Below are 19,611 nucleotides of genomic sequence, written 5' to 3'. Positions count from 1 at the left end.
AAGAAGAGATTTTCCTTATTCTTAGAAGTGTGGCCCTTGCACCTGAGCATGTATACAAATCACTGAATTTAGGGTGGGCTGAGGAATTTGCATTTCTCTTAAGTCCCCAGAGAACTGAATTATGTTTTAATATAAAGATTTACATTCTGCATTCTATCCAGCACCACACACTGAAACTACTGATTTCCAAATACCAATTTAACACTTACTATTTTTCTCTGCTTCCTCTTCATTCTCAAATCCTGTAGGGAAAAGGCAGAATGCCAAAAAATAAAGCAATACACATATGCAAAACAAACAGACATATGTGCACACACACACACAGACACAAACACACACACACACACACATCTCTCTCTCCCCCTGGCTTTAATATTAGGAAACACAGGGCAGGTCCTTTTCTGTTTTGTGTTCAGTCTTTTAAACCTGTGGGTGTGCCTCTCATGTCTTCTTTGACTTTTCTCTTACCAACTGAATAAACAAGATAGAAAGCCATGGCCCAAAGACAACATTTTCTCTTCTGAGGTCCCAGCATACAGGATCTGTGAGCAGAGCTCAGATCACTTATGCTACCTTCCTCACACTGAGGTCAGGTGAAGATGAAGATGGGGTAGCCTGTGCATCCATAAGCTGCACCCAACTTCCTATCAATGGCTTCTTATTTCCACACTGTGACTCCCAAAGGTTCCCACGAGGATAGTGGCAGTGGGTTGGAGGGCTGAGATCTTGTGGTGTAACCCTATAGTCCATCCAACGAGACCTCAGAATCAACACAGCTGGAGTCTCCCAGCTTTGCATTCCTGTGGACATGTCTGTGCTCCTAGACAAAATGTGCATGAACTGTCACCTTCTCCTACTCTGATAAGGAAGCTACTCATGGAGAGGGACAACTGGGAGACCAGGTACATGTTTCCAGGAGTCCCTTTCAGACATCCTCTGTGAGTCATTTTTCATGGGAGAACTTCATTTAGATCCAGGTCCCCAGGTGGCAGGCTCTCTAAGGACAGGATTTGTCTCCTACAGTTGCTGAGAGCCCAAGACACAGCTCAATTCAAGGTCCAAGTTATGTCTTCTTCACAGTATTGAGAGAAGCAAGCTTCACCCCATCTCTTGGAGTCCTAAACTTGACTCTAAACAGCAACATTACTGCAGTTTGTGTCTCTGGCCTCAGTCTACCTTTCTCCTCATTCCTGGTCCCTATGTGGTTGTCTAGAATAACAGACTTTCATGCAGAACTCACAGTATGTTGGCCTGCCCACTGAAGCACCTCTTTGCATTTTACATATCCCAGAGAGTGGGCTCTTTCCACAGCTGATCTTCGACATTTGATACTTTCTATAATTGATAGGATACTATTTAAAAGCTGGACAATCAGAAGGGAGAGGTAGAAAAAACAAAAGCTGAGAAGCTGACATTGATCTAGAGAGTAAAGACATGCAGAAGCCAGATTACTAGTGCCTGGCTTTTCATGCAGCCTGACTATGCCACCACAACAGCAACCAAGCCTCTTCTACCACCCCAGAGAGAATAATAAACCCTGAAGCTCTATTGCTCCTGAACAGAGGAAAAAGGCAATATTATCCATAAGAAACCTCTCTCTGGGCCCTTGGTCTTGTGAAGATCATATGCCCCAGTAAAGGGGAATGCCAGGGTCAGGAAGCGGGGGTGGATGGGTTGGGGAGCAGGACGGGGGGGGGGGGGTGGATAGCATTTGAAATGTAAATGAAGAAAATATCTAATAAAAAAAGAAAAAAGAAAGAAACCTCTCTCCGTGTGTATATGTTTGTGTGTATCTTTCTCTCTCTTTCACTGTCTCTGTGTGTATCTGTCTCTTTCTCTCCCTCCCCCCACTCTCTCCTCTCTCTCATGTGTGTACTAATACATACATGCACATATACTAGGGAGTCACCCAAGCAACTTTGCTTTCTTTAGCAACCACTGGGAATCTTAGAAAAGAACCCCTCCCTCTTCTTAAGCATTGGACATGGGAGAGAACCTGCTCTGTTGCTGTAGCCAAGAGGATTAACTAGAGAAGAGATACCAAACACGGAGGTCTCCACCTGTTTCTCCTGATACCCATATACCATAACCTCCACCTCTGTTTCTGTTGGAATTCTCATGACCAGAACTCACCCTGGTGTCAGAGGCCTTGGAGAATGAGGGCACACACACACTGAAATACATACATTAGCTACCATCGTGATAGCTCCCTGCATAGAGCCTGTGGGCCTGGCTCTCCTTCTATTGACCAAGAGACTATGCCCACATCACCTAGGTTATGCAGACAGGCTGCTTTTCTTGGCAGCACTAAAGTCACCACATAGCATCAGTATAGGGGCAGGGAGGCAAACAATGTTGTGGCAGCCCTGCTTGCTCTGAGGGAAAATGAGAATATTATGAAAAGACCATGTCTCATCCCTACTGCTAAACAATTCTGTTACAACTTTATTGTAATCTGAAAGACCCCGACAGCAGTTTTAGCCTTAGGAAACCTCCTACGTGCCAAACACCAGTCAGCAAACCAGTCTCCTTACTGGCAGTCTCTTTGTGTCAAAAGGATACTGTATAGTCACTATGATTGCTACCCTTTGTCATAGTGTGTGTGCGTCACCTTTGAGGTAGATCTTGCATCCTAATGGGGAATGGAGAACACCATTGCGATAACCCCAGTGACTATGGTACGTGACCTGAAGCCACTTAGCCAAGACCAGCAGAAAATAGCATGTCTGAATCAGAAGCAGTGGCCCCTGTGTCACAGGCATCACCAGTCCCATGGAGGAATGAGGCATTCCAGCCCCTCTCCTCAAGCATAGATGGTGACGAAAGCATTTCATTTTGAGGCATAAGTCTTGGCTAATAAGCATTAATCATGTCCCTCTTAGGTAATGCTTAAGCCATTTTCTGCATTTCATCAGGAACAAAATTTAAGCATTTAGGGCATAGGCCATCTTTGGTGGCCTTTCTAAATTGTTATTTTCGAAAAGGAAAAAAAAAAAAGAAATATAGATTAGTGCACTTGGAACTTAACTCAGAGTTTTGAAATACTCTGGAATTGACCTTTTGAAGTTAATATGGAAAGAAGATAGAACCTGCAGGGTAAGGCTCAGGGATGAGAGAGGGCTGGAGATTTTATCAGATACACCCTAAATTCCAGAACCTTGCTCTAAGCCAGACCTTTGGGGTCCAACAACCTTTCTACAGGGGTCACCTAAGACCATCAGAAAATACAGATGGTTACATTAAGATTCATAACCGTAGCAAAGTTATAGTTATGAAATAGCAATGAAAATAATTTTATAGTAGGGGTCATCACAACATGAGGAACTGTATCTGGGGGTGACAGCATTAGGAAGATTGAGAGCCACTGCTCTAAGTATATCTATGAGATAGAATACTAACTTCAAACTAACAGAGCAGAACAATAAATAGGCTGTGTATAAGTCAGGGTTCTCTAGAGGAACAGAATTTATAGAAAAAATGAGTGTGTCCATGCACACACATGCCTGTGTGTGTGTGTGTGTGTGTGTGTGTGAAATTTATTAGAATACCTTAAAGTCTGTGGTGCAGCTACTTCAAAGTCTGGAATCCAGTAGTTGTTCAATCTATAAGGTTGCATGTCTCAGCTGGTCTTCAGTATACCCCAGAATCCTGAAGAAGAATTCTGTTGTCAGTGAAGGAATGAACTTGTTAGAGAGAGAGAGAGAGAGACAGATAATAAGCTAGTTTTCTTCTTCCATGTCCTTTAGACTGCCAGAGATGTGGCCAAGATTCAAGGTGTGTCTCCAAAAGACCAGGATTAAATGTGAATCTTTCCATTTCCACTTCAAATAATTTAATTTAAAAAATTCCTCATAACAGGTGAAACTACTCAAGCTCATGCACTTGGGTTGTAGTTAATTCCAGCTGTAGTCAGGTTGACAATGAAGAGCAGCCATCATAGCCTGTCAGCTACCCTGCTTCTCTTCATGATGCCACAGTTTTTATTTGCAAGTAACTGGAAAGCTGTCCTCTGTGTTATCCCTGAGGGCTAGTCGCTAAAGTGAACATCAGTCTAGAACCTCCCTAAGGGAGTAAAGCTTACATCAGAGGACAATATTACAAGGCTTAATTTTTATTCTAGAATCAAGCAAACTTTGTTCCATGAAATAGATCATGTGGCCTCTGGGCTGAGTGGAGGATGTATATTTCTTAGGCAGAGAAGGGCTGAAAAGAGAAGAAACAAATGCAGAAGTTGAGCCAATTATTTCAAAGTCACGTTCCTTATAATCCAGAGGTGACAGAACAATAGGAAGTTGGCTGATTAGTTACCATCAGGTCACGTAGAGTCCCTTACACAGCGCAAGGACAGACCCAAAAGGAACATTTAATCCTAGTCTCTTGGAAAGCCAGACAGCTTCATTTTAGGCAAGTGATGGGAATTTAAGCAGAGTTGATTCTATTTTCATTTTTATCCTGGTCTGTCAGAATTTCGTGCATGGGTCTCATCTAAAGCCTGGCCTCCTAGATTTTTTCGGGGCTAGGAAACCAGGGCCTAAAGGCAAGCAAGTACTCCGCCACTGGGTTACACCCCAATGCCTTCCTGTGGTGTCTATTTTAACATCTGGAACACAAGTCAGACAGACCTCACAAACAGCAGATTGGCATTCTTCTAGAAGTCTTGCAGCAGGAGTTTGTTTCCTAGTGTTTCTGGAAGAGAAACATCTAAGGTCAAGGTGAGGTGGTCGGGGCTCTTCTGTAGCCCCTAGCCTTGCTAGGATCTCATTTATTTTCTCTGCATGTCTGTGTCCCGCTTGCTGCTTATTAAAGGTACCAGTCATATTAGATCATAACCTGCCCTGATGACCTCACTTGGCCTTATCGCCTACAGAAAGAGTATGTCTTCAAACCAGTTACTTCCTGATGTACTTCCTGGGGGGTGGGGCTTTGTCGTGATAACTAGGGAGAAGGGCACACACAATCTTACTGATGGCAGAGGTTGTTCCTCTCAAACCACTGGCTTCCTGAAGATGGCCCCACCTCCCACATGTAGCCGATGTGCATGGGAGTGTGAAGATCTTGAAGATAAGCAGGTGAGTGTGTCAGTGTACACTGTTGAAGAGGGAAAGGGAGAGGAACCCCATTACCATTACCATAGCGACCCTCTGGGAATACTTGGTACACCGAAGCCTAAGGGGTAAAAAGGATCTGGGGATATAGCTTAGTAGGCATGTGCTTGCTATGCAATCACGAGGTCCTGAGGTGCCCCAGAACCAGTGATGTACAGAAGCCAGGGATGATAGTCTGTTTCTTTAATTCCAGCACTGGAGATTCAAAAACAGGGGAATCCCTAGCATTACTGGCCAGCAAGCTGGGCCTAATTCGTGAACTTCGGGTCCCATTGAAAGACCCCCTATTCAAGAAACAAGGCAGACAGCACATGAGAGACTACACCCAAGGTTGTCTTCTGGCTTCCACATGCACATGCACACACATACACCTACTCACACAAACATGCACACAATTAATAATAAATTAATAATAAATTAATGATTGATTAATAATAAGCTAATTAATGATAAATTAATAATTAATAATTGATTAGTTAAAATGAAAAGTGGAATAGAAAGGGCTGGAAATGGATACAAGGAAGAAATTTCCCCATGAAAATCAGGCTCCTTCCTGGGGATGTAGCTCTGACAAAGGGTTTCCAAAAATTATGAGCACCAGATGCTCATGAGAGGGTTTGGTACAAGGGGCTGGGTCATCCATTCTTTCCCACCCAACGGAGAAACAAGGAAGAAGCATCCTTTATGTCCAACCTCATAACGATAGCCAAGGATTTGCTTCTGTGACAAGCGTTCTGACTCAATGGTAATTCCTGCTCTTGCTTCTGGACCTCTTAAGCCCCAAGAGGGAGATGAGCTGGATGCTGGTCCATACTTTCCCAGCACTTAGGCAGCCCATGGGAGGACCTCTCTTGGAAGGAGCTGTGTCTCTGAGGGCCTGTCAGTGATAGCCTGTGCTTACTCTCTGCTACTCTGAAGACGTCACCAAGCACCATAGACAGTTTCCTAGGACACTGTAGCCTGAGGAGTACTGGTCAGAGTGAGGTCATTTGAGTCATTTCCCTAATCATCCTGACACTAGCCTGCCACCAACTGTGTCATTTCAGTTGGGTGGAGGTAGGCAGATTTGTACCAATCTCAGATGGTCAATCTATCCTTAACGAGACACTGGCCTCCCCTGATTAATTAATACACAGAACTCTGAACCCACAGCTGGGCTGTTAAAACAGCTGGCACAAGTACCCTGCTTCAGACAAAACTCGCAAAGATGAGTGTAAGCTGTGCCCACTACACTACTTTTCACAGGGTTTCTGGTCCCAGAGTACTGCAGATGATAGAAAGACAGAAAGGGAAACTTACAAAGACTCATCTGCAGTCACTCCACATAGCCAGCCCTCATTTCAGAGGAGCTGTCTGTGCATTTGTCCTATCACCTAAAACAGGGCAGGATCCTATCTTATATAAGAACACCAGAGCTGGCCAGTCTGAAACAGTGTGAGTGTGATGCCAGGGAGTGGAACAGGATGTTGACACAGGATGAGGTTGTGAGTAAAGGGAGAGGCAGGACTTTTCAGGGACAAGATGGTAGCCAAAAACATAACATCACAGGGAGAAGGGGGATCTGCAGGTGGCCGGACCCTGAGTTTGCCATAGATAAGACAATGCATCAAAACCTTTCCTACAAAAATGCATCCCCTGCCACACGCCGCAGAGACACACGGAGGCTCTTGTGTACAGGTTCAAGTTACTCAATTCTTAATCCCTGCAGGCAGTTTCTCGTCATTCTGAAGGTCTCAATTTAGAAATCTACAGAACTCGAGAATTTTTAAAGACAGTATTTGCTTATAGCATGTGACCTTACAGATAATGATTCTACTTAAAGAGAAGGCTACGAGAGAGAGAGAGAGAGAGAGAGAGAGAGAGAGAGAGAGAGAGAGAGCTAGCTACGAACAGTTCTCCTTTCCCTGGAACCCAGAGGCAGGGCGCATCATAACATGATCAGCCCTGGCCTGACCTCTTAGCCAGCAACTGAGAAAACCTATGTAACTGCACATTATACCTTTCCCCTGGCTCCTGTCTCAGATGTGCCATATTCTTGCCTCACTCTGAAGAGTTCATCTTATGGCTGCATCGTCTTTCAATGCAAGGCATGTCGTTGTATTCTTTATCTGTCTTCCCCATCCCTCCCTCTCCCTCCCCATTATTGGTCTTGGCTTTTTTTTTTTCTTTTCTTTCTTTCTTTTTTAAATAGGAGGGTAGTATTTCATTGAAAGAATGTTTTAAGTCTTTTTCACAAGGCTGCACGTGTGCTTTTCTGGGTTTGATGCCGGAGTTGGTTCCTATATATTCCTTGGTTTTCCATAAATCCTGTAATATTTCTCAGAGGTTTTTTCGTCTTTTCCAAGGGCAGGTGACACTCACCGTGGGCACTGGCTAGTGTTTCTCACTGAGTTCCACTTTTTCTGGACACTGTTAACTCGCTTGAAACAATGTGTGCTGTGAGCTGAGCAGGCTGTGAATCAGACCTACTGGCCATCCAGGGACAGTGAGGTGTCTCTTGCTCTAATATGTGTCTGTCTGGATGACACAGCAAATCCCTAAAGGCCAACTTGGTTCGTCTAAAAGTGACACTCAGAAGTGCTGTGTTTCTTCCCGGCTCCATTCTGGGACAAACTGTCATGACCGGGTCACTTACAGGAAGTACTGAGTATCGTCTGTGTGTGCCAGACCAAGGGACCTTCTGTCCTCTACTGTTGTAGATCATGTGACGACAGTAATGGTGCTTAATAAAGTAGATAATCCATAAATACAGTCACTTCCTCCCCTCTAAATATTAAATGAAAAATTCCAGGAACAAACAACTCATCGGTTTTAAATAGCATTGCTATGGTTACTCTGTCTTGTTAGCTAATATAAACTTCATGTTGTGTCTGACTTGTAAGGTAAATTTTTATAGATATGTATATATAGAGGGAACCATACCTGGGTTTCAGGTCAAAGTCTTGGGATTTCCTTCCACAAATGGTAGAACTATAGTTTTTTAAATTACTGTGTGATTTTGGGAAAGTTACTTGACTTCTTTGAGCCTACATTTCAACAAAATGGAAACTAAATTTAGGGTCCCTCCCAGCACTACCCAAAGGGATTAAAGGAGATTCATAAGGATGCTTCACAATAGCCACAGTGTGAAACGGAACATAGGATTGTTATCTTTGCTACTCATTGTCAGAAACTGGCAACCATGCCCAGAAAAGTACCTTCTGACCCAGTAAACCACACCTCCACTGACCACAGGTCTCCTTCAGTTGCAGCAATGCCCATTTACTCAAGAGGCAGCAGTGAGGGCACAGCTGTGGAGGAGTGGGATTGCAATCCCTGCTCTATCTCTACACTGAAGACAAAAGCTCAGGTCTAGAGGGCAGTGGGGGAAAGGTCAGCTATTACAATGGGCCTTCTACATGCCCCTGAACCATTCGTTCTGGGGGCCATTTATTGCCCGCGCTTTTGTCCCCCCTGGTAAGGTGTTTTTATACACCATAACCAAAGGGTGACCTACCCACTAGCCTTGCTGATGGAGGTGCCTCCTTGGCCATGTGTGCTGCTCCTGGCTCTTCATAGCTCTGTCTCTGGGGGAGACATCCCCTAGCAGACATAGAAGCAACTTGGGAAAACTCGACTTGCACTGGTGCTGACAATGTGGAACAAGAACATAGTTATAATAGGGACACATAATAGGGAAACCAATGTCCAATACTGTCCTTTGACACTATGTGTGTTGTAATAAAGTGTTGCAACCTTAAAAGTAGAAGTTACTTTTTTGTTTTATCTTCAGTCTCTGATACTCTGGTATCAGAGGCTGGAAGCAGTTGAGCTGTTGGATCTCTCATGCTGACAGGATATTCATGTGGGCTGATTTACCATCCCACCCTTTGCCTGGAGTACCATTTCAGCATTTGTAGCTCCTGCAGACTGGCTTGAAGACTGGGGTCCCCCCCACCATATGACTGGATCTTCAGACAGGAAGCATCAGAATAGGAGACTGGGTAGATGCACCCATCCTTTAATCCTGCCATGCACCGGCTTTAGTCCTAAAGCAAAGTCTGAAGGTAAGGACAAAGGAACGGGCTTAGTGCGACATTTCCCTTCCCTGGGTTGCAGTCATTAGTGACAGGGAAACAGGAAGGGGGCAACGCCTTGTTTGGAGAAGGGAAATGCAGAGGAAGTGTGGGCAGGGTGGAGGGAACACAAGCTCCCTGAAGGGGACTGTTCAGAAGGTCACTCCACTCCTAAATCAGGGAAAGCACAAGCTAGAGGTGGGGCAGGCAACCAGTCCTGACTGGGGACAAAAGGAGAGAGTCACCCCCAGAACTGTATTGTAAGAGCAATTTACAGGAGACATTGTTGGCCATTGCACAGGACACAAAATGCAAGCCTAGGACTTCCACACATCTTGACCCTGGGTTTTTCATCAAGGCTCAGTTCATGATGGCTGAGCTGTAGTTCTCTCCACAAATCCCAGGGAGTCTGCTAGTGAGCATTAGGATGTGTCCCCAGGAGGAGGTGGCCTCCCAGTCCTCAGCTTTGATTGGATAGGGCTAGATGCTCTGAGGCCTGTCTCAAGTAGATGATAGAGTTCCTTTTGTTACCACTTCTTTCTGCAGCAGAGGTCACTGGGAAATTTCCATCAAAAAAAGACATTTCTCCTAGCCTGAGCAGGACACCGTTTGAAGGTAATATCTTTGCCAATGAGAAGGAAAGAAATGAAATAAAACTGAACTTGAATCAGCCTATGAGATGGACAGGAGGGCTTCCTGGATGAATGCATGCATTAGCATGACGTGATGGATACTCCCAGCTGTTCTCTTCAAAATACACTACTGAGACTTTCGTGTGTGTGTGTATGTGTGTGTGTGTGTGTGTGTTTTAGAAATCAGACGCAGGGCACTGGCAGCGTCTCTGAGATGTGATTCCAAATGTTGAATAGATGTAAAGTATCAACATTTAACCTGGAGCTCTGTGTGGTCCAGCACAGTCAGTCAGAGAAGTGCAGTTCCAAAGCACAAGTTTGAAAGGTTAATTGCAGGTTTCACTCCCATGCCTGAGACTAGACTGGATTCCAGACCACAGCAACACTGAACTAAGAGTCTCCAGATGTATTTTCCTGTCCTTTAACTCTGTAGTCTCTCACTTGAGATGACAAAAACCAACACATCTGGCCTTTTGGTATTTCCTACTTAACCCTGTCTGTGCTCCGTGGGCAATTTACAGACTGGATATTGTCCAACCTTTTTTGTGTGTGACCTGAACTCTTCCAAACAGAGGTGGTGATGTGGCTCAGTGGACAAAATTAACTATTGTGCAAGCTGGACTGCCCGAGTTCAAACCCCAGGACCCATGTGAAGGTAAAAGGAAAGGATCAGTACAAAGTTGTCCTCAGTAAACACACACACACACACTCAGATGCTTATAAAAATAGTAATAATGATAATACTAATAGAAAGAGGAAGAGGAGTAAGAAGAAGACGAGGAGGAGGAGGAGAAGAAGAAGAAAAGATAATCAAAACAAAAAAGGATTCTTGTAGGCAAAAAGGATCCAAGAGGCAAGACTCTCATTTTCTCCCTGCCTTTCACCCACAGTCTTTTCTTTACCCACTCAATGGCTTCTGCATCCCTATCCTAACTGGCTAACACTAAACTTCTCAGGAGTAAGCAAGAGATGAGGCTGAGCTGCAATCTTCAAAGTTCTATACAAGACATTGGGTGAGGGCCCAAAAAGCAAGGCAAGAAACGTAGAAGACTTATTTTCATGCAAATCAGGCTGTCATAGTACTTCTCCTTTCAAGCAGTATAGACTTCTTCATAGAAAATTCCATGGTGATGTATTCCAGCCAGGGCAACACAAACTCACAGGCAGAGTCCTGTTCTCAAAGACACTTATTTTCCTGCGGTGAGTACCATCTCTGAAATTCCCCTGGGCTAATGATCCTCACATTTCTCCCAGACCTCAGGGTGTCTGATGGATGTAGGTAGGGTCTTTGCCTGTGAACCTTCATAGAAGAGGTTTTGCCATGTGTCAGCTTCTTCAGAACCTCTGGTGGTACTATGGGGCCTTTCCATCACTTCACAACCAAAACTTCCATTCTGTGCACACCACAGGGAGCTCAAAGAAAGTATTCAAAGTGACTACTCGGTTTCAGTGTGCTTGCGCAACGCCAGCACATGTGTGTGGGGGTCCAAGAAACTGCCATATAAGCCACTGGCTTTCTAATCCTCAGAGGGAGATGGCAGCACTCTAGCTGTCTTGGCTCCCTCCCTAATGGTACTCTTACAGGTATTGACCCTAATAAAATGAGTATATCTATACCTCCACCTTGGTGTTTATTTGGTTCACTGTTTGTGTTGGTCAGCTTTCTGTTACTATAACAAATAACTGAGATATTCAGTGTATGAAAAGTAAAGGTTTATTTGTACCTGCTTGGAAGATTTCAGCCCATGATCAGTTAGTACCATTGCTTTGCGGAAGGAGAATATGGATGAGAACAACAAAGACACTTGTTCATGGTAGAAAATAAAAGAGATAGAGTGAGATCCCATGATCCCCTTCAGTGTTATGCTTCCTGAATCCAGAAGACCACTCACTAGGCTCCATCTACTAAAGATTCCACCACCTTCCAGAAGTGCCATTGTGAGACCTGGCCTTTGGAGTCACTCCAAATCAATACTACAGCACGTTATCCTGGGGTTCCTCCACTGGGCTAGTACAGAACAGAAGTCCTGTAAATAACATGTTGAGTATTCTATAAGCCCAGGATATGAGCCCTGTAGGCATAGAATTTCTGTCTATACCCTTGATCTGCTGGTAGAACAGTATCACACAGTATTGATAAAATGATATGGTTTAAAGAGGACTCCAAGCATGGGCAAAGCTGAAGGCATGTGTCATAAAACAGCAGTGGTAGTGCTATAGTTTAGGCCAGGGTTTCTCAGAGCCAAAGGGACAAAGAACCCAGATGTGTTCATCAGATATCTATGTCCCGGTTTTCCACATTCAGGAGGGGGAACCCCTGGAAGCAACACCTCAGCCCCCTAGCATCATGGGCATGGATTCCATTTGTTATATATAGGAAGCCCAGCAATGCTGTGCAGAGGTCTGCCCACCACCTGGCAGTGCAATGCATTCCTGATGGACCTTAAGATCTGGTACCCTGAGTTCTAAGTGTTCAAAGAATCACATAGCAACAGGTTACTCTGCCTTCACAAGAGTGGAATAACTTGGAGCTTTCTGTCTCTCAAGACATGGACAGTGGCCTGCGATGCTGCTGTCACAAACATGGGCAGTGGTCTGCTGTCCTACTATCATAGACATGAACAGTAGAGAGGTTAGTGAAGGAACTTTGAACCTCAAAATGTGGTTGGCTGCCATTATCCTCCTGTAGACATCAAGATGGGAACCTAGCTTGGGCAGGACCTGGATTTATGGCACACATATCTACAGAGAGGGAGATGGGAGGCTCCTGACAGGGGAATACCGCCACTTCCACCCTGGCTTTAAGAAGTATTTAGGAAGGAAGCTATAATCTGCAGTGTCCTTAGGGACATCTAACCCATCTTAGTTCCTAACAGGGCATCTTAAACAGCCTGGAGGGAAGGTCTGGGCAGCAAAGAAGCCAACCATGCCCTCTGCTGGCAGAGCCTTGCTCAAACTTGGAAGCCAGTATGTAAAAATGAGATTCTTCTGCACATTTCCTCCCTCCAGGGATTGATCCCTCAATGACCACACTCTTGTGTTATGCAAAGAGTTGTCTGAGAGATAGGAGGCAGCCTCCACTTGCAGGACTCAGTTTGGGAGTCAGCTGATTCAGGCAGGGATTCTGCATCCAGGCATCATGAAGGGAAGTCTGTGAGTGCCTGGCTCACAGTGGCCTTGCTTGCCAAGCAGCCTGCATTTCCTATGCAGTAAGCCCATGTGCTGCGAAAGGACCCAGAGGCCCACATGGACTCTTTAACTTTGAAATTGCCTTTGCGTCCGTTCACAAGCCTCTATGGAAAAGTACTTTGATCCCTGTGACCACAACTGACCTTTTTCTAAGACAGTATTGCCCAGCCAGAGCCTTCTTGAATCCATTCAATTAGGTTCACAAATGCATTGGGCAGTGTTCAAAAGGGAGATTCAGTGGCTGCGTGGCAAGGAAGACATTGAAAGGCAAAGCCACGGGTTTGACAGAAAGGTTTTGTTTGTTTGTTTGTTTGTTGTTTTTGTTTTTTGTTTGTTTGTTTTTTCGAAACAGGGTTTCTCTGTATAGCTCTGGCTGTCCTGGAACTCACTTTGTAGACCAGGCTGGCCTCAAACTCAGAAATCCACCTGCCTCTGCCTCCCAAGTGTTGGGATTAAAGGCATGGGCCACCACTGCCCAACTTTTGACAGGAAGTCTTAATAGGAGCCCCAGAAGCATCATCGGAAAAGCTGTGTCAGGTTTGCAGTTCTGATGAGGTCAGGGTTGAAACCTCATACAACCCTGGGCTAGCAGCATAATGGATGGCAGAAACAGACACAATTAAGCTAACGCACATCTGCAGACGAACAGCCCCACAGACCAAAAATGAGTCACTGTGAAACATCTGGATACAAAGGACCAGATAGACTGGAGAGACGGCCAAGGACAGGACCAAGTACATGAGGTCACTCTTGATTCAACAGAAGAGGGAACATAGCTAGCTCTTGCCATATGCCTTTGAAAAGATTTCCCTTCCTCTTGTGTGGAGTAAGAGGGTCACAGAGGACTGGCAATGGACAGCAGAAAGAGCAAAGAGGAAGCCTCACTCACAACCTGAGGTAGGGCAGTGGGGAGCAATGAGAACAGAGCCTGAGAGACCATGTCCTAGCAATGATGCCTTGCTGACAACTGTCACTTTTTACTGCAAAGGCAGCATCTCGGACTCCTATATACCACATCACCTGGAAAGCTCTATAAAGGACCTTGCTTCTAATTCCTGGATACCTGAATTTAACTCAGATTCTTCTGATATAACGGAGGCTTAAGAACTACGGCCTCCTTTGTCACTTACAGTTGGAAGACCTGGCCCCTTGGTCATGAGAGTAGGAGACTTGCCCTTGCCCTTCACCCTGCAGCACTCTGGAGAGGGGCCCCTGCACCTTACCTGGGCAACATGGTAAAGCTAACCCTGGTGGCATAGGTGTGGGTAAGCCCACCTAGGAAGGAGTGAGCATGGGAGAGCTGGCCCTTCCCTTGCCTGCTTTGACATTGGGTGAGCTAGCTGAGGCAGTGCTGGAGAGCTCACCCTGGTGGTGTGAGCACAGGAAAATCCAACATCCATAATAGAGTGAAGATACTTGCAGTATCAGATACTCCTGTGAAGTTCTCCCTCATAAGCTTATCCTTCCCAGAATTCCATTGCCCTGAATCATCACTTCCTTGCCAGTGTTTCTATTTGTAAACAGAGTAAGTTAGCTTTATGTGTTTATTGAAATCTGTGTCCCTGTGTTTAAAACGACAAAGCTACAGCAAAGTAGCCAGGAGGTACAATAAACTTTTCCACACTCTTTAGCTGGAGTCCCAATTTTAGTGTTTTACTGTTGTCTTTGTGTCTTAATTTCTGTGTATGTATATATAACATATATGTACACGTGTGTGTATATATTTGTTGAACCGTAGAAGTAAATGTGAAACCCTAGGTGCATATAAAGAACTATGGCCTCCTCAAAGCCCTTCTGAGCTGGGCTGGGTGGCACCTTCCGCCTGAGTGGTCCCCTCGGAGAGTCTTGGCTACAGGGGCAGGAGTCTTCACAGGCAAAACAAAACAAAGGTTAAGCTGGGGACCTCAGAATTACAGATAATTCATTGTTTTCTTGCTTCTTCTTTGATTCACACCAGGCTAGAAGAGAAAAAAAAATTCTAAACCACCCTCTTTCAGCATTCATCCTGGGACGATAGCTGGGACCATGGCTGAACTTAGGTGAAGTATCAAGCTACCTATCACTGTCACACCAGTGTGGGCACAGAAATGGTGAGAACAAGCTGATGGTGGCCTGTCATCAGTGAAGAGATGCATTTACCTTGCAGAAACACTTCCTTTGCTAAGATCATTCTAACATGGGAGAGAGGGCCCCTCCCTGCTAGTAGGAATTACGGGCAGTGCTACTGGGGCCCTGTTTTCCACTGCTCTCTGCCTCTGCCAGCTCTATTCATTTAGGATGTTTTCCAGGAGAAAACAACCTCCATTCACTGTGAGAAAATGCATACACATGCCTGAGATATCTGATGGACAAATATTATTTCATGATCCATCCTGCCAGCCACATTGTGGGGATGTGGTTTGCCGTCCCCTCTTCTATCAAGAGGCTGGCCTAGTTGAGTTTCCATCTGTCCCCTCCTGTGCTCCTCTCTTCTTATTTCCTTTTCCCTTCCCTTTTGTACTTCTATTCCTGGGCTCTGTATCTCTCACCCACTAAAATATTCAGCTTCAAAAAGGAAAGATTTAAGTTTTTTCAGCAAGTATCAAAGAGAAGGAGATGGAGGCAGGATCAGGGAGAGAAGATAAAGAAAGATAGACAAAATTTTTCATTGGAACAAATTCAAACGGACCTTTACCAAAAAGTGGGGGGAGGTGCTTTTTAGGGTTGTGACTGGGCTTGTCCCATCAGGATGATAGGGGCTATTGGTAACAGTGCTGCTGGTAGGGAGTCAGTAGCCCACAGGGAACATTCCCATACCTTTTACTTTTCTCAGTCTCGGAGATCACAGCCTGTGCTTCAGGCCAGGTTCAGCCACTCGTTTCAAAACACCATTTAAAAAGAACCAAATTAATAATAGAAAGCAAAATGTTGAGAAATAATCAATGCAGCCACATTGGGAAAAGGAACAAAGAGATCCAACACATCCTCCAAGTCTGTCTTTGGAGTCTTAAAGTTTAAATACAGAATCAAGGATATGTACATCGAAGCACAGCTAAGCAGTCCTGGTGAAGGTATGGTCCCACCTACCATCGGCTCATCCTCATCTGGACTTTTGTATTTCCCTGTAAGGTAACAAGTCTAACAAGTTGTTAGAACTGTGTTTAATCTCATTTGGGAGACAAGTTCTCCCTCTGTCTGGAGCCTTTTGCTTCTTCCAGCATGTTGTTCCCTAGAGAAATCCCACTTTTCTTGGGGACATGGCTTCAACATTCTGGTAGAATGAGAGACAGAAGCTTCTCCTTAGGGTATATTTATCTCTGCCAGGCTGGCTCCACTGCCTTCCAGAGGTACCTCTTATTTCCCATTCCTAGCAGACCTGTGTCTTCAAAAGATACCCAAGTACCTCATGTGTCTAGCATGAACATTGTTACAGACCCTGGCAATATCCAAGTGGTCCCCAGATGCCAAGGACCAGCCTCAACATGGAGAGGGGTTCTGAAAAAGGGGTATCTGGGAGCAGCAACTTGAAATCAAATAGACAGTCCAAGTTGGCAGCCTAGGTTCTGCTGAGATGGTTTTCCCGACTGTTCTCTATCTCTCTCTCTCTCTCTCTCTCTCTCTCTCTCTCTCTCTCTCTCTCTCTCTCTCTGTCTGTCTCTCTGTGTGTGTGTTCTGCCCTGCTTTAGACAACTTTTTCTTGCTAGTCTAAAAACTCTCTGGTTGAGATAGCTCTCTCTGCTAATAAAAATTCTAAAAGTAATCAGGATAGCATATAACTTTTCTGACTAAAGTTAGAAAAGTTGCTATAAAAAAATGATTGGATCTTCTGACCAAGTCAGAAATCCTGTTAAGAAAAAATTCTTGAAAAATTCTTGCTCCCCAGAGATCTCCAAACAGCTCAGCTTTTGCTAGAGAAAAATCAAAAGAACTGCTATTGCTTTTTGCTAGCTCATCTCATGCAGACCAAAAGTCCAGTTTTTATTTACATATCAATTCAGTTATTTATTCCAGGTTTCCTTTTGATTATCTTATGAATCAGCATCCTGTGACCCCAGCCCTTTGATTCTTAAGAGACTTTTTTTTCTTAACATTGGGAAAAAAATTCAGAGATCTGTCTGACTTTGCAGAGATGATAAGTTAGTTAGGTGGAACCTTGCCCTAAAATTACCATTTCTCCCATGCCTGGGCCTACCTCATTCTGTCCTAGGCAGACGATGAATTTAGGAATCTACCAGCTTTTGTATCTCTCTAACAAACTGGATCATTGCGTTCCTTTATTCCTTTAAATTCATGAAGCCCTTCACAGTCCACAATGCATCCTTATATTTTGCATATATTTAGAGCTCTTTTCCATAGCCTTAAAGGCTGTCCTGAAGGTGCTAGCATTTACCATTTTGTGAAGACTGTCACACCCTAGACTCTTGGGCTTGTGCTGTTTCTAATTCTCATGGAGTAATTAATATAAACCGAGTGGACATTTCTCAGAGAAATGTGAAAATATGTACATTATTATACAAACAAGCCTTATACCCATATCAGCCTTTGACACTCATGGAGGCTCACACCAGGGCCCTCTCCCAGGGGCAAGAAGCATGGAACCATGCCAGTTTGTCCCCATCAGGGACACACGGGCTTAGTATCTCCTTGAAGCTCACACTGGAGCCCTGTCCTAGGGGAAGGAACCATGTTACTCTATCCCCACCAGGTCTCCCCAGGGCTCAGCACCCAGATATTTCTATCCCAAGGCCAGGTTAAAGCAGCAACCAAGGGAGGGTAAAGCATCTCTGAATAGGTTACCTGGTGACAGGCAAGTAAGATATCTATAGGCTCCTCCAAGAATATTGTGGATAATGACTAAAAATACAGACTCCAGAAAAGTATCTCAGTATTTATAAAGTACAGCCAGAGGCTTTGGGCATGTCTGGTCCCTAAGGCCTCCTGGACCATACCTAGAATGAATGAAGGACTTACAAAGATCATCCAGGAGGCATGCTTATTTACTAAGGACAAGATGTCTGCTTTAATATGTCTCAGAAAAAGTCTGCAGTTTGCATTACATTTTGCATCTTCAGCAATGTGAAAAATTTTCTACATAACCTAAGAATGCCAGGCAATGGGACTTGAGTCAGCATATATTCTGATCTGGCTCTATTTTATCTCTATTTTATGTATGGAATGCTGCAGGAATGAGAGCCAACACTCACTTAGGAACTCTTGAGCCCAACATGTGCTAGGCAAGCTCTGTTGTGGATGCTGTAGATGGAGAGGCAGAAAGTACAGAAAGAGCTCTGTGTGTCTGGGGTTTATGTTCCAGTTTAGATAACCACAAACAGTACACAAGGAAAGGGTTCTTCCCTCAAACTAGTATTAAATGGTATTCTGTGATAAGGACTGCAGAGAGTGTCTCCTTAGACAGGGTGTTCAGAGACAACGTGTCCACTGATCTGGGACCTGAGGTGACAGTGAGGCTAACTACAAGGGTCCTGAGGAAGGCTGACGGTTGGGGAAGTCAGGGAATTCAAGGATCCCAGAGGCTAAAGAAGCTGCTATGGCAAAGAACAAAAACAAAGTTAGTGTAAGAAGAGCAGAGCAACACTAGGGCCCACCATGAGATACTTGTCCAGCAGAAGGAAGAACCCAGCATCCTTCTTACGGCTGATGATGAACTAAGAGTGGTGTCAGTCTATACCTGGGCCAGCCATTGTGTGTTGTGAATTCTGTTATGGAAAACCTATACTAGCACCCCTGTAAGGACAGATTATATTTAGCCTGTCTTTGAAACCAAAATGTTATTGAATATCATCCCTATTTAGTGATGGCTAAAGATCTTTGAAGAATGTTGTCCAAGAATGTAAACTGATGTAGTCACTGTGGAGACCAACACAGAAATTCCTCAAATAATTAAATGTACAACTATCAAGGGATCCAGCTACAGGAGTACCAAAAGACTCCGAATCACCATACTTCATGTTTGCTGAGACACTTGTCACAATAGCCAAGCTACCAAAGTAACCTAGGTGTTAACTAAGAGAACCAGAAGCACATTTTAAAATGTAGTATACTTATCAAAGAAGCTTATGGTAATGGTCTTAGGGTTTTACTTACTATGAAGAGACATGACCACAGCAACTCTTATAAAGAAAAACATTGAATTGGGGTGGTTTACTGTTTAAAGATTTACTCCATTATCATCATGGTGGGAAGCATGGTGGCACACATGCAGACACTGTGCTAGAGAGATAGATAGCTGAGAGTTCTATACCCAGATTGGCAGGCAGCAAGATGAGAAGACAGTGAGCCACTAAGCCTGGCTTGAGCTTGTGGGAGCTCATAGTTCCCTGTTAAGCTAAGGCTCCAAACCTCAGAAATCCTGAAGGAATGGTAGGTGCCTCACCTGTTCCCCGGCACCACACCCCTGTCACTAGCCACAGCTCTCTTTAGATTTGTAGCCATCAGTCATGTCAGGGCAGTGCCCCAAGCCCCTCCACTTGTGGAGGATATGACCTGTGGTCACAAAGGCTCAAGACAGATCTCTATTTTAATGAGGTACCTAAAGGCCTGGAGGGCTTAGCCAATAAGCTTTCCTTCCCAGACGTTCCTCCCTGCAAAATGTATCTAACATCAGGCCCACCCTGAGATGTGGGGTATGGT

The 19,611-nt window shown here is 44.6% G+C and overlaps 1 long non-coding RNA gene across 1 annotated transcript in view; it reads right to left on the bottom strand.

Annotated features, from left to right (window-relative positions):
- Window positions 1-3,554: 3,554 nt before the first annotated feature.
- The window catches only part of LOC147005787 (uncharacterized), a 37,333-nt gene continuing 21,276 nt past the window's right edge, over window positions 3,555-19,611 (bottom strand). The window contains exon 3 of the long non-coding RNA XR_015044816.1: window positions 3,555-3,648. This is a non-coding gene — a long non-coding RNA (uncharacterized LOC147005787). The remainder of the gene's footprint in view (window positions 3,649-19,611) is intronic.

Source organism: Mus caroli, unplaced genomic scaffold (genome assembly GCF_978045245.1).
Source record: "Mus caroli unplaced genomic scaffold, Mus_caroli_1 scaffold_2, whole genome shotgun sequence".
Taxonomy (NCBI): domain Eukaryota; kingdom Metazoa; phylum Chordata; class Mammalia; order Rodentia; family Muridae; genus Mus; species Mus caroli.
Note: the sequence above shows the minus strand (reverse complement) of the source record. Positions and strands in the feature narration are given on the sequence as shown.